Source organism: Macrobrachium rosenbergii, chromosome 23, assembly GCF_040412425.1.
Source record: "Macrobrachium rosenbergii isolate ZJJX-2024 chromosome 23, ASM4041242v1, whole genome shotgun sequence".
NCBI classification, from domain to species: domain Eukaryota; kingdom Metazoa; phylum Arthropoda; class Malacostraca; order Decapoda; family Palaemonidae; genus Macrobrachium; species Macrobrachium rosenbergii.
This window is the reverse complement of record NC_089763.1, coordinates 48,280,280-48,292,779: the sequence shown is the minus strand read 5'-3', so window position 1 is coordinate 48,292,779 and position 12,500 is coordinate 48,280,280. Positions and strand designations below refer to the sequence as shown.

General features: G+C 34.5%; 1 protein-coding gene across 1 annotated transcript in view; it reads left to right on the top strand.

Moving 5' to 3' along the window:
- Window positions 1-12,500, top strand: part of LOC136851599 (nephrin-like) — a 125,138-nt gene that overhangs the window by 45,475 nt on the left and 67,163 nt on the right. The window lies entirely within an intron of this gene.

The window sequence follows — 12,500 nt, the reverse complement described above, 5'->3', positions numbered from 1 at the left end:
TCACAACTCTTTGTTTGTTAAGGCTCTCCATTTTAACTTCTACTCTCTGAGCAGATCGACAGATGGCGTTAGGAAGCTTGTCCCACTTGCCTTTTTAAGTCGACAGCTCCTTCAAACATACAAAAATGTATGCCGTATAATCGGTAGCCTTTTCGTCTAACAAGCGAGAATTTCTAGCTTCGACTCTTTGGTAGAGAAGGGGGTGCGGATGGGCAACCCGCTCCCCACCACCGTCGCCCCTAATACAAAAAAAGCTGCCCTCCTGTTTATCTAAACAGGAGTAGCTGGACACTGCGGTGTTCGCAACCAGTGTTAAGTAGGGAAGGGGGCTAACATATATATATATATATATATATATATATATATATATATATATATATATATATATATATATATATATATATATATATATATATATATATATATATATATATATATATATATATATATATATATATATATATATATATATATATATATATATATATATATATATATATATATATATATATATATATATATATATATATATATATATATATATATATATATATATATATATATATGTATATATATGTATATATATGTATATAGATGTGTATATATATATATATATATATATATAGTATATTTATATGTATATATATATATATATATATATATATATATATATATATATATATATATATATATATATATATTATATATATATATAGAGATAGAGAGAGAGAGAGAGAGAGAGAGAGAGAGTTGAGAGAGAGAGAGAGAGAGAGATTTTACGACAATATATTGTGTAGATAATCCTTCCTTGAAACCCATGGATTCTCGACGTCTAGCAAAACAAAATTTCTCCTTGCACCTAATTTGTCTGCCCTGAAATCCCCAGGCAATCCATTATGATATTTTAGAAATCCATTAACGAAATCCTCAAACACAGCCTACAGTTCCATTAGCCCTCTGCTCGCTCATTATTGGGAATCTCGGATTAGACTGTAGATTTCATGAGGCTGCCATCTTGAAACTGGAAATAAATCCCTCTATAAATTCTGGATTTATTATTTTAGTCATTATCAAAAAATCTCCACAAAAAAAAACCTACTTAACCTTTCAGTTCTTTCAAGACATGATTTGAGTACAGTATTCCCAGAAAGTATTAATAGGTGCTGTAAACTGGTCAAGCAAAAGTGATTAAAAAGGTGTTTAAAAAAAAAAAATTAAAGAAAACAAAAGCAATTGCAATTAGTTTACATCGACGCTAATTACAATCACAGATCAAAAGCGAATCTGTATTCATAATTATAATGACTGGCAATATGTCAAAGCTTCAAACATATCATGCTTATTTTTTAAGTGTTTATTCCCTTCTGATTAATTCAATTTAAAAACAACCTAGAATAAAGTCAGTGGTGTTGTTTTTATGGATTAATTATAGTTTAGTAACTATAATATAATAATCAGATTGCACAAAACATAGGGTACTTTAATATCGTTCCAATCAGTCAGCTGTTGTTTCCAATGCGAACAAATAAACAAATGCAGTCGTTCTTACTTTAAACTGTTACTCTCTCTCTCTCTCTCTCTCTCTCTCTCTCTCTCTCTCTCTCTCTCTCTCTCTCTCTCTCTCTCTCTCTCCAATCAGTTTGTCTTGTTTCCAATACGATCAAATAAACAAATGCAGTCATTATTACTTTAAACTAGCTCTCTCTCTCTCTCTCTCTCTCTCTCTCTCTCTCTCTCTCTCTCTCTCTCTCTCTCTCCAATTAGTCGTCTGTTTTTCCCATATGACCAAATAAAAAAAATTGTTCTTATTTTAAACTCTCTCTCTCTCTCTCTCTCTCTCTCTCTCTCTCTCTCTCTCTCTCTCTCTCTCTCTACAAATCAACAAAAGCACTCATTACCAAATAAAAAAATTCTCTCTCTATTTTCTCTCTCTCTCTCTCTCTCTCTCTCTCTCTCTCTCTCTTGTTGTTTCCAATATGATCAAATAAACAAAATGTCATTGTCATTAAATTACTTTCTCTCTCTCTCTCTCTCTCTCTCTCTCTCTCTCTCTCTCTCTCTCTCTCTCTCTCTCTCCTTTCGCGTTGTCGCCCATGAATTCAAGATCCAGTTAGACACAGCCTCTGGGATTCTCTTTCACCCTGCTATTCCCTAATAATTCGGCATCCAATTCAACAGCTCTGTGTATAGGATGATTGGATCCTGTGTGTAAGAGGATTACATTCTTGACCCGGGAACGATTCTCTCCGCTCTTAGACAACGGGTAAATTGGATTTTATACAGCAACGCGATCTGTTTATCTGTTGCATAGTCATTATTCATACGCTGAGGGAGGAGAGAAGAGTCAGTGTAGGCTATTGATAAATCACTACCTTGTCGATATCAATATGCATTCAGTAAGCATATTCTTTATTTACACCAAAGGTTTTTCCACTCGTATGACACATCACTACAAATGATAGGAATTACTATCGCTTCCTACTCAAGTGGCTTCGATATGGGACTGGCTAAAGATACAGTCGCCACAAGTAACAAGAACACGAATTTACCTCAACAGCGGTCTGAAAAATCTTTTATCGTTAGCAGACAAAGTGAGAGCTTCACCAATGATCTAACAGTTATGTAAAATAAGACTTCCTTACTAGATATCATTCCAGTTCTCTCCATATATCCAAATTCTCCTGAGTGAATGCCCGAACACTATATATCACTTCATTGTGTATTTCTCTGTAAGTACAGATGACAGTTTTAGACATCAAGTCTTTAAGTGCAACCTTGACTTTCCAAATATCAAGGTAGAAATATGATAAGCAAGGATTCAAAATAATAATATATGATGCCAATATCCAGTCATAACATCTGCATGTAGTCTTATGTAGAGCATTAAATTCCTAAAAAGTTTTCAGTAAAACAACTCATCAACTTCTTACTGACAGTTACCAAAGGTCAGCCAATATAAAGTTTTGACCAAGGCTTTTCAGAATTCCTTCCCCCAGTCTCGATATATTTTGTTAACACTTACAGAAACATATGATAACACTGCCTCCTCAAATCTTTGTTGGCAAAAGAATATATATCATCATCGTGAAATAGTCTGAAAATTGCAGAACATGATGGAAGAGACCCGTAAATTTAATTCAAATATGCGAACAATTTGCTCCTGATAAATGGGAGTTACAACCATAAGTTAAATGCCTCTGACGGTCGTTTGTGAATAATAGTATGTTGACAATGGTTATGACTTCCTGTTACCAATTTAATAAAATTTTATAACGATCCCTAAGCCCAGATAAATTTTTTTTCATTTGTTTGTCCTTGTAGAAGAGGATGAGTTATGAGTTTCCATTGTTCATACATATAGGCCATATATAGATATATATATATATATATATATATATATATATATACATATATATATATATATATATATATATATATATATATATATATATATATATATATATATATATATATATATATATATATATATATATATATATATATATATATATATATATATATATATATATATATATATAAATGTATATACACACATATACATATATATATATATATATATATATATATATATATATATATATATATATATATATAATCTTAATACAAAAACAAAGCTTCCCTTTTTGGGTTAGTAAGCGACAGATAATAAGAGGGAAGCGACGATCATCTTCTCTTCTTTATCTCCTCCCTATATGGGGCTCAGATTATTTCCTTGATACAATCATTTTTTGCTTGGGTTATTTTTGGACAGGGCCTTTGTGTATGTCATCTACAACTCTAGCCGGTTGTAGATGAAAAAAAGTCCCTCGTCATCTTCAGGCCTCCCACTATCATTCTGTTTTGAAGGGTACATTACATAAATACTATTATGAAAAAAACAATTTCACTTTTTCCCTAAAATTATATGAAATGTCTGGGGTCATTATTAGAGAACACATAATGTTAGTTTTATTCACAGTATTTGAAAATCACCTTCACAACTGTTTTATGTAAAGGTAAACACGTAAAGATTTTGAAAATGAAAGGTAGGGACTTTATCGAGCTTTTTCCTTGTGAATGTTTTACTCGATAAGATTTTATGGCCCTCCAAGCATTATGCTAAGATGTATATTACTATAAAGCAATGTTTTGATATTTACAAATCTTGCAACTCTCCATATTACCGATGCTTTTGTTAGCTACACGTTAAATACGTGTCAAAAATGGCACCCAATTGCTAAAATATTCTCTCATCATCGGTTTACTTCAAACTATGAGAGAGATTTCATACGAAGAGATAATGCATTAAGAATTGGAATTGTAAATGCAAAATAAGTGCAGTAATATTTTACTATAAACTCATAAAACACCAGTGTATAAATGCTTCGTCTTTCGTTACGTGCAACTGATATGAAGGAAATAAGTAATATGAAAACTGCTCGTTTTGTTTACGGCTGTTAACTTCTGGCGTAGACAATAATCCGGTAATCTCTGGCATGAGACAGGAACTGAAATTAGGAAGCCGGTTGGTTATGTTTCTCAAAGGGTTCTTTATTTCAACAGCAGGGCAGGAAGTGTTACAAATACGTATTAGACTGGCAATATTGCAATTAGTTTGAATATTACTTTATCAACAAGAATTCTTGAATACATTTATGGTGTAAATTTGCATATTTCATACAAAAAAAGCCACTTGGTTTTAATATGAAAAATTTATTTTTCATTTTGACCGATTTCTTAGTCCTCTGTGATAAAGGTCCTCCCGGCTGACAAATGTAAGACTTATTGAGTGAGCACTTCTTTTTTTCTTGCTATAATAAATGGATCGTCTATTACATGTTGAAATATGTGTAGGATAAAACTTACGGTTCAGAATACGTTGTCCTGAGACATTTGGAATTGTGATATGGTGTTCATTAATGCTGGGGTGCAATTAACGTTCATAAATAATTTATTCTTGGTCCTTATACCCTTTATAAATCCTATACATATAAAGAACGAGGGCGTTGTGAATAGATTTGTATAAATTACATACTGACTATGAGCTTAACAAATATATTAATTGTGGTTTAATAGGAGTTAACTTTTAAATTACAGTCGTTACTCAGACATTCCTGTCAAAGACAGAGAACTTATTTCTCTTGAAAAGGGTTTCAGGAAGAGACAGTGCTTGCAATATAGGCTAAATGATACGTGTTTCATGATTGATAATTCAAAGAAGTATTCAGCAAAAATTTGATCTGAATTTTGATTTTCTTCTATTTCCTCAGAAACCTATTTTCAGCAGTGGGTCCCTGGTAGCCTCGGGGGTGAATCATCATTTTATATCTATATCTTTCCCCTTATGGTCCACAGTATCATTTCCTTCATAGCTTGCTATTTAACGTTACAACCTGTTTTAGGTGTAGCAATCCTCTTCTGATATGTTCCCAGTTTCATCCCTTATAATGATGATTCCTTCCTTTATCATCCGTTATATGCACTCTTTTTCTGATTCCATGACTTAGTTCTTACTAGACCATTGCTCCCTATTTTTGCCTTATCTTAGCCCTAAACATCCTTACTTGCTCTTGGTTAGAAAGCCATACATGCTTTGCAAAGTGTATTTAATATTATGATGAATAACGTGTTTGGGCGATTCCGTGCCGGTTAGAAAGCTCCACCACCTATTTTACTGGACACAGGATCTTCAAAAATACCTCCCCCAGCTTGGAAATGTGATGGTTATGATGAGACTGTTTTTTTAGGACCCATCCCATTTTTTTTTACATCAAATTGTTGTTTGTGACCTTTCAACACACCTGATTTCGAATAGACCTTTACCGAGTGTCTCTTTTTGGGAGTGGTACGTTAGCAATGGTTATGCCTTCATGTTACCAAATAAACAAAAATATATAACGGTTCCTATACCCATACGAGTTTTCCTTCCTTTATTCGTCTCTGAAGAAGATGCAGAGCAATATGGTATCATTGCTGATATACAGGTCTTGATATATAAAACATACTGTTGCTTTTAGGGTTACTGAGAGACAGGTAATATGAGGGAAGCGTTGAGGAATGTCGCCTCTTCCTGCAATTTCACTTTTATATGGAATTTAAGCGTTTCCATAATGGAGCGGTTTGCTTGTGTTATTTCATTATGGGACCTTATCCTAGAAAAGACGTCTTTGTGTATGTCATCTACAACTTCGGTATATTGCAGATGAAGAAAGTCACTCATCACCTCATGTCATTCAGTATCATTGTGACTGACTAGCATATTACGTAAAATACTCTAAAAATCACGTTCGCGTTTACCACCCCATAAAAATATGTTGAAACATGAATTTTAATTATTAGTGAACCCAAGGTAAGTTTTAAGAACTGCTTCCTATAATGATCTTTTGTACTGGTCAATGTATTTTGGTCAAACGTAAAGGTATGACTCCCCTATAAAAAGAGCCTGTGCCGGCACAAGGCTTGCTTAATAAAAAACGAACGAATTGTAAAGATTTTTAATATTACAGTTATGAACTACATCGAATTCCCTTTATTTTGATTTACCGTACCTAATTGAAGAAACTTTATAGCCCATCAAGCATTATGCACGAAGTATACTAATATAAGGCTATGTTTCGATATTTACTTACATTATAACTATCAGAACTGAAGAAGGTCTCCCAAGCACCGAGATAACTACAATCAAAACATCGAACTAGGCTATTTGCTAAGCTATTTTCTGGTTTTATTGTTACTTCAAATTATGTGAGGAAATTCATATGAAGATATAATGTATTAACAGTACGAATCTTAAATACAAAATCCTTTACAGTAAAGGGTTGTAATATTTTACCATACTTCAGTATAAAAAAAGGTAGATATGAAAACTGGTCGTTTCGCTTATGCGTATTCGCTTCTGGTGTCGAGCAACAGTCCGGTAATTTCTGGCAGGACACACAAAGCTGAACCTAAAAAGCCGGTTGGTTGTGTTTCTGTCAGGATTTGCTACTCGGTGAATCTATTTCAAGGCCAAGGGATGAAGTGTTACAGATAGGTATAAACTGGCATTATTTGTACCCTACACGCTTTTATAGGTTTCTATCTACAGTATTTCATTAATAAATTTTGTGAGTAAATGTGTACATTAAATACAAATGACAGTCAGTTAATTTTAATGTGAAAAATGTATTCTCTATGTTGACCGAGTTTTTGGTCCTCCGTGATAATAGTCCTTCCCGTCTGACATACGTGAGGTTCTTATCGAGAGCTCACCTTTTGTTTCACCTTGCCCGAATAAATGAAGTATGTACTACATGATAAAACGTGTGTAGGATCAAACTACTAACTGTTAAGAATTTAAGAACTTTAGAATGTGATATGGCGTTTTATTAGTGTTGGGATTGACTGAACGTTCATAAATAATCTTATCGTAGTCCTTATACAAAGCTTTATTTACGATCAAAACACAGAGGAAGAGAGTATTATGAAAAAATGTTTTTATATAACACTCTCGATGAACATAGTGCATATATTAGATGAGGATTAAAAGGAGCGTATTTAACCTTTCACTTAGGCTACTGCCGCTACTCAGGCTAGTTGAGTATTAAAAGGAGCGTATTTAACCCTTCATTACTGGCGCTACTCCGGTATAGCTACCCATATAAGACAAAGAGAGAGTACACAGAGGACTTTTATTCAAGAGTATGGCTTCAAGAGATTTCCGGAACAGCTAATGCTTGGTACATAATTAAACATATTCTCTGGTTTATAATTCAGATAAATATTTATTAAAAGTTTATTTCAACATAGAATTTCTTCCATTTCCTTAGAAATTTGTTTTAGGTCCCTGGTAGTCTCAGGGGTGAGTCCTCATTTTTGTATTTCCCCATGCTAATGGTTTAACAACGTCATTTCGTTCACAGGCTGCTACATAATGTTAGAAAAAGTTAGTTTTAGTAGCCTATATCCTTTCTTGGTATGAAGTATGAACCCAATTCCAACTCTGATATTGAATTTCATTTCTCGCTATAATGTGGTTCGGATTCCACAATAAGATGTAGGTCCCGTTGCTAGGTAACCAATTGGTTCTTAGCCACGTAAAATAAGTCCAATCCTTCGGGCTAGCCCTAGGAGAGCTGTTAATCAGCCCAGTGGTCTGGTTAAACTAAGGTATACATTTTTAACTGATACTGAATGGCATAATTTTCTTTCCTTATTATCCGTAGTTTGCACTCATTTTCCAACTCCAAGACCAAACGCTCAAGTTCTCCCTCTATCCTGGCACTAGGTATCCTTCCATCCTCTAGGGTACGAAAGCCATACTTACTTTACTCACTCAATTTAATATTATGATGAACAATGCTTTCGTGTGATTTCATGTGGATTAGAATCTTCGCTATGTAGGTGGACGGAAGGTGCTCATTAACAACAATCCCCCAGCTCTTAACTAATATCGAGTCATTTGTTCTTTGAGTAGAGATTCAGGTGTGACTTTTTGTATCATTTGTTTTTGCTGCCGAAGATATCACTTGTGCCTAAATCAGTTCAAGGGCATTATACCGACAGTGAAACGGAGGCAGCCTAACCACTTCGTGTACTTGGTCTCTTGCCAGTTACATATACATTATCCTTGCATGAACATGGATGCGGTTTTATAATTCTTTTAACTCGATTTATTAAGGTTATCTCCAAGATTTACGTTCGTCTTTTATATCCAGTCTTTCATATCCTAGGTTTTTGGCAGGCAATGTCGGTTTCTTGTCGAGCTGTACTGACTGATACCATACCTTACCTCCCACTATGATGGACGATGGGCTTATATTGGGAAGAAAAGTTGATCAATTTTCTAATCTAGAGGTGGATCAAGCGGCGGCCCTTTAAAAATGATAGCTAAAGAGAATAATCCTCAATTTCATCAAGGCTTGAGCAGCTTAACCGCCCCAAAATGACCTGCCTCAAGTTGGTAGAAAAGCTGGTAGTGATCGTTGAAGCACGTATCTCGTTCATGAGTTTATGATTTTTAACCGAATGAAAAATAATTATTAGTGATGACGCTCTATAAACAAAATAGATTACAGCGAGAGAATATATATTCCCGAAAATGCTCATTTCTTTATTGATTTTTCAATAAAGATGAATATCTGATCGTGGACAATGATACGTAAAGCACCAAGCGCAATGACCCAAAACCACTTGCGGAGTATCTTATTAATTTGATGTAGTATAGAAACTAGTGAACTTTGTTTGCTGGAAGCAACAAGCATCACAATCTCCCCAGTTACTGTCTCAGAACGCGACAATGTCATCGATGTATTGGCACGTCGATGACATTGTCACGTTCTGAGACAGTAACTGGGGAGATTGTGCCGCGCGTTGCTTCCAGCAAACAAAGTTCACTAGCTTCTATAACACGTCAAATTAATGAGATACTCCGCAAGTGGTCCTGATTCAATGTGCTTGGTGATATACGTATCATTATCCAGGATCAGAACTTCATCTTTATTGAAAAATAAATAAAGAAATAGGTATTTTCGGAAATATATGTTCTCTCGCTGTAATCTATTTTGTTTATAGAGCGTCATCGCTAATAAACTTGATTCGATTAAAAATCATAAACCTATGATTATCTGTCTACTGGCTGCAAAATAGTGGCTTACTGAAATTTCTTTGTTTATATACATATACATACGTCTAATAACGCGGAAGGCCAAAGCAGCACGGCACCCAACCACGTTATGTTACCTTGATCTTAAAAATAAAATAAAAAAAAGGGGGAGGTGGAACGAAGAAGGCAATAAACGCAGCCCTTAAGGGAAAATGTGTATCATGACTCACGGAAAGCATTATATTACAGGATTAGGTAACATGGCAGCAGTGGAAGACAAACGACCACCGAGCCACGCAATATGAGGAATGTCTATTGATTCCCCCTTACTGCTTGTGAGGAGTAAGAGGATGTCTCATTTATCTCAATTAAAAAAAAATGAGGGAGAAAGAGATGTTGTAAAAGGAGACTCAAGAGACATATGAAGGCAGTATTGTTAATTAAAGTTACAGGAGTTAATTGATTTTGGCGACGAGGGAACCAAAGAACTGAAGCATCTGATATGAGAAGAATATTCCAGATGGAGATGGATGAGCAGATACACCGATTCTGTCACTGAGATGAAGACTAGAATTTTCGATCTGATATCTGTTTTCATTCATAAAACTGGAATTTTCTTTTACAATTCTTCTGAGAGCAGGCTTTTGTGACCCAAGAAAATCTAAAAAAAAACTTTATTAATAAAGACCTTAAGACTGTCTGAAGGTGGTAAATGAGGCCTTTTTTCCAGCCATCTATTCCAGCAATAAAATTCAAGGCTTTCTACAGAGAACTTTTATAATTTAGTTCTGAATCTCTTGCAGTAGAACGTCAGACATTGGATCCAGATTTATAACTTTGTATACTTAATTAACTTTTTTGGTTTTATGGTAAATAGGCTAAATCCCTATGCATGTTTATTTGTGGTAAATAGGCTAACTCCCTAAGCATATTTATTTGTAAGTTTTACTCAAAGAATCCATTTACATTTTTTACCCTTGGATTCTTATTTTCTTTCGCTTAGGAGCATCATCTTCTAGATTTAAAAGTGAAACAAATACCGCGTAACGTAGGCTTGGGGTCGTACTGGCAGCAGTTTTCTATTCTACAAGAATAAGCATTGGTTGTTTGGAATGGTTATGGTCTTTGCAAAAATTCTTGGTGCGTCGGCTGTACATTTTTATTTCTGAAACTGCTGCTTGCAGAGCCTAACTTGCTTACGTAACGACAACTTCATGTTCACATTCAATGAGGTTTGGAGCATCAAGCCTACAGTATTTGGAAATTCCGTTTTTATTTCTCTTAAAATTCTTGCACTGAAAAGAAATTATAATCGGACGCTGTATTTGTTCATATTCTGGAATTATTTTAAGAAAATATATTTGGTTGTCTCCTTATCATAAAACAGAATAAAATTCTATTTAATTAGCCTAATAATCTTTCACTGATAACTTTTCATTCCTTGCGATATCTAATACGCTCAAGCGCTTAGACTTTGGATTTTGTAGAATAATGACTACAGCACGAATGCCACTATTATTTTGTTTTAGCCAGTCAGTTATGTAGCACGGTTTTACAAACGATTATATAATAAATCTGAGGAAATGGCTATTAATATGATCCTGAATCAAGAGGAAATCTGATTGCTTAAGACTAGGTTAGAGATCGAGACTTCGAAGATTTTAAAAAGGTGCCTAGTATAAAATATCAATAATGATCAGTACTCTTCAGTTTATAAACCTACAGAGCGAGATTTTGCAAGACGGATTTACCATAGACCGTTCAACATATAATTATAAATGGCAACCCTATTGGATGTACCGTACTAGTAAATGGTTGGAACAACATTTTACAAGAAGATTGGTGGATTGTCGGTTAGCCTAAATGACCTGGAGGTAAAACTGACACGGCAAAGTTAAACCATAATATCCATGAAAAAAATAAATTAGAACACGTTTATGTAAGGATAAGCAGATAGCGGATACACGTGTCTATTCGGCGAGAGACAGAGCCAAAGGTAGACAGAGAGAAATCCACGAGCTCGTATCGGGTGGAAAAAGCTGAAAGGCAAGCGAGAAGTTTATTCACATCTTTCTTTTGTTGCTGTGTTTCATCCATTTTCGACTTCGGGGAAGGAATATAAAAGTCTCATTATGGCGGAGAACGGAGAGAAAACAGCTTTTTCAAAAGGTGGAACCAGTCAAACAGCTCGAACAAAAAAAAAACAGCCTTTGAGGCGCTTCCGACGTCGACTTCCGCAAACAGGTCGGAGTGTTAGAAGAGGCGGCCGTAGAAATACTTGCAAACACTTTCTTGTCCCCGGGGGTTTGGGGACTAAAAATAACCGTCCCCGAGTAGAGAAAGAAACAAACATCCTTCCGTCGCTGACGTTAAATGGCTCAGAATTGAAATAGCCACATGTAGGTCATAATGGCTTTTGAGATGAGATGCAGCTCGGATGAAATACTAGCGTCGTATGTTTTTGCTCACGTGCTAAACACAGAGGAATTTTTTCGTGAATACGAAGCGTTTTGCCGAGAAAATCTTTAGGAAAATGAAAATAAAATATGTGCCTCATATCTGTCACAAACATAAAACCCAGAAACATCACAGACCAAAAATTTTATATGGAATTACAGGATTTTATACTTATCTTGTATTATTTCATTCCTGAGAATTACTAAACTATTTCTTGAGAGATCAAATGTCAGTTGTTGTTTAGTACATGTCATTCAAAGGCGTATCACAATATTTTTTTCAGGAACTGAGAGGTAATTTTCATTACGAGTACAAATTTTCCGAATTTTCTTTTACAGATATTAATAGTTTTAATATTAGTATTGACAAAATTATTGATATCTGATTGCAATGGTGATGTTTTAATGAAAATAATTCCAATTAAGTAGAAATGTTGTAATTATCGATGCAATATGCCGCA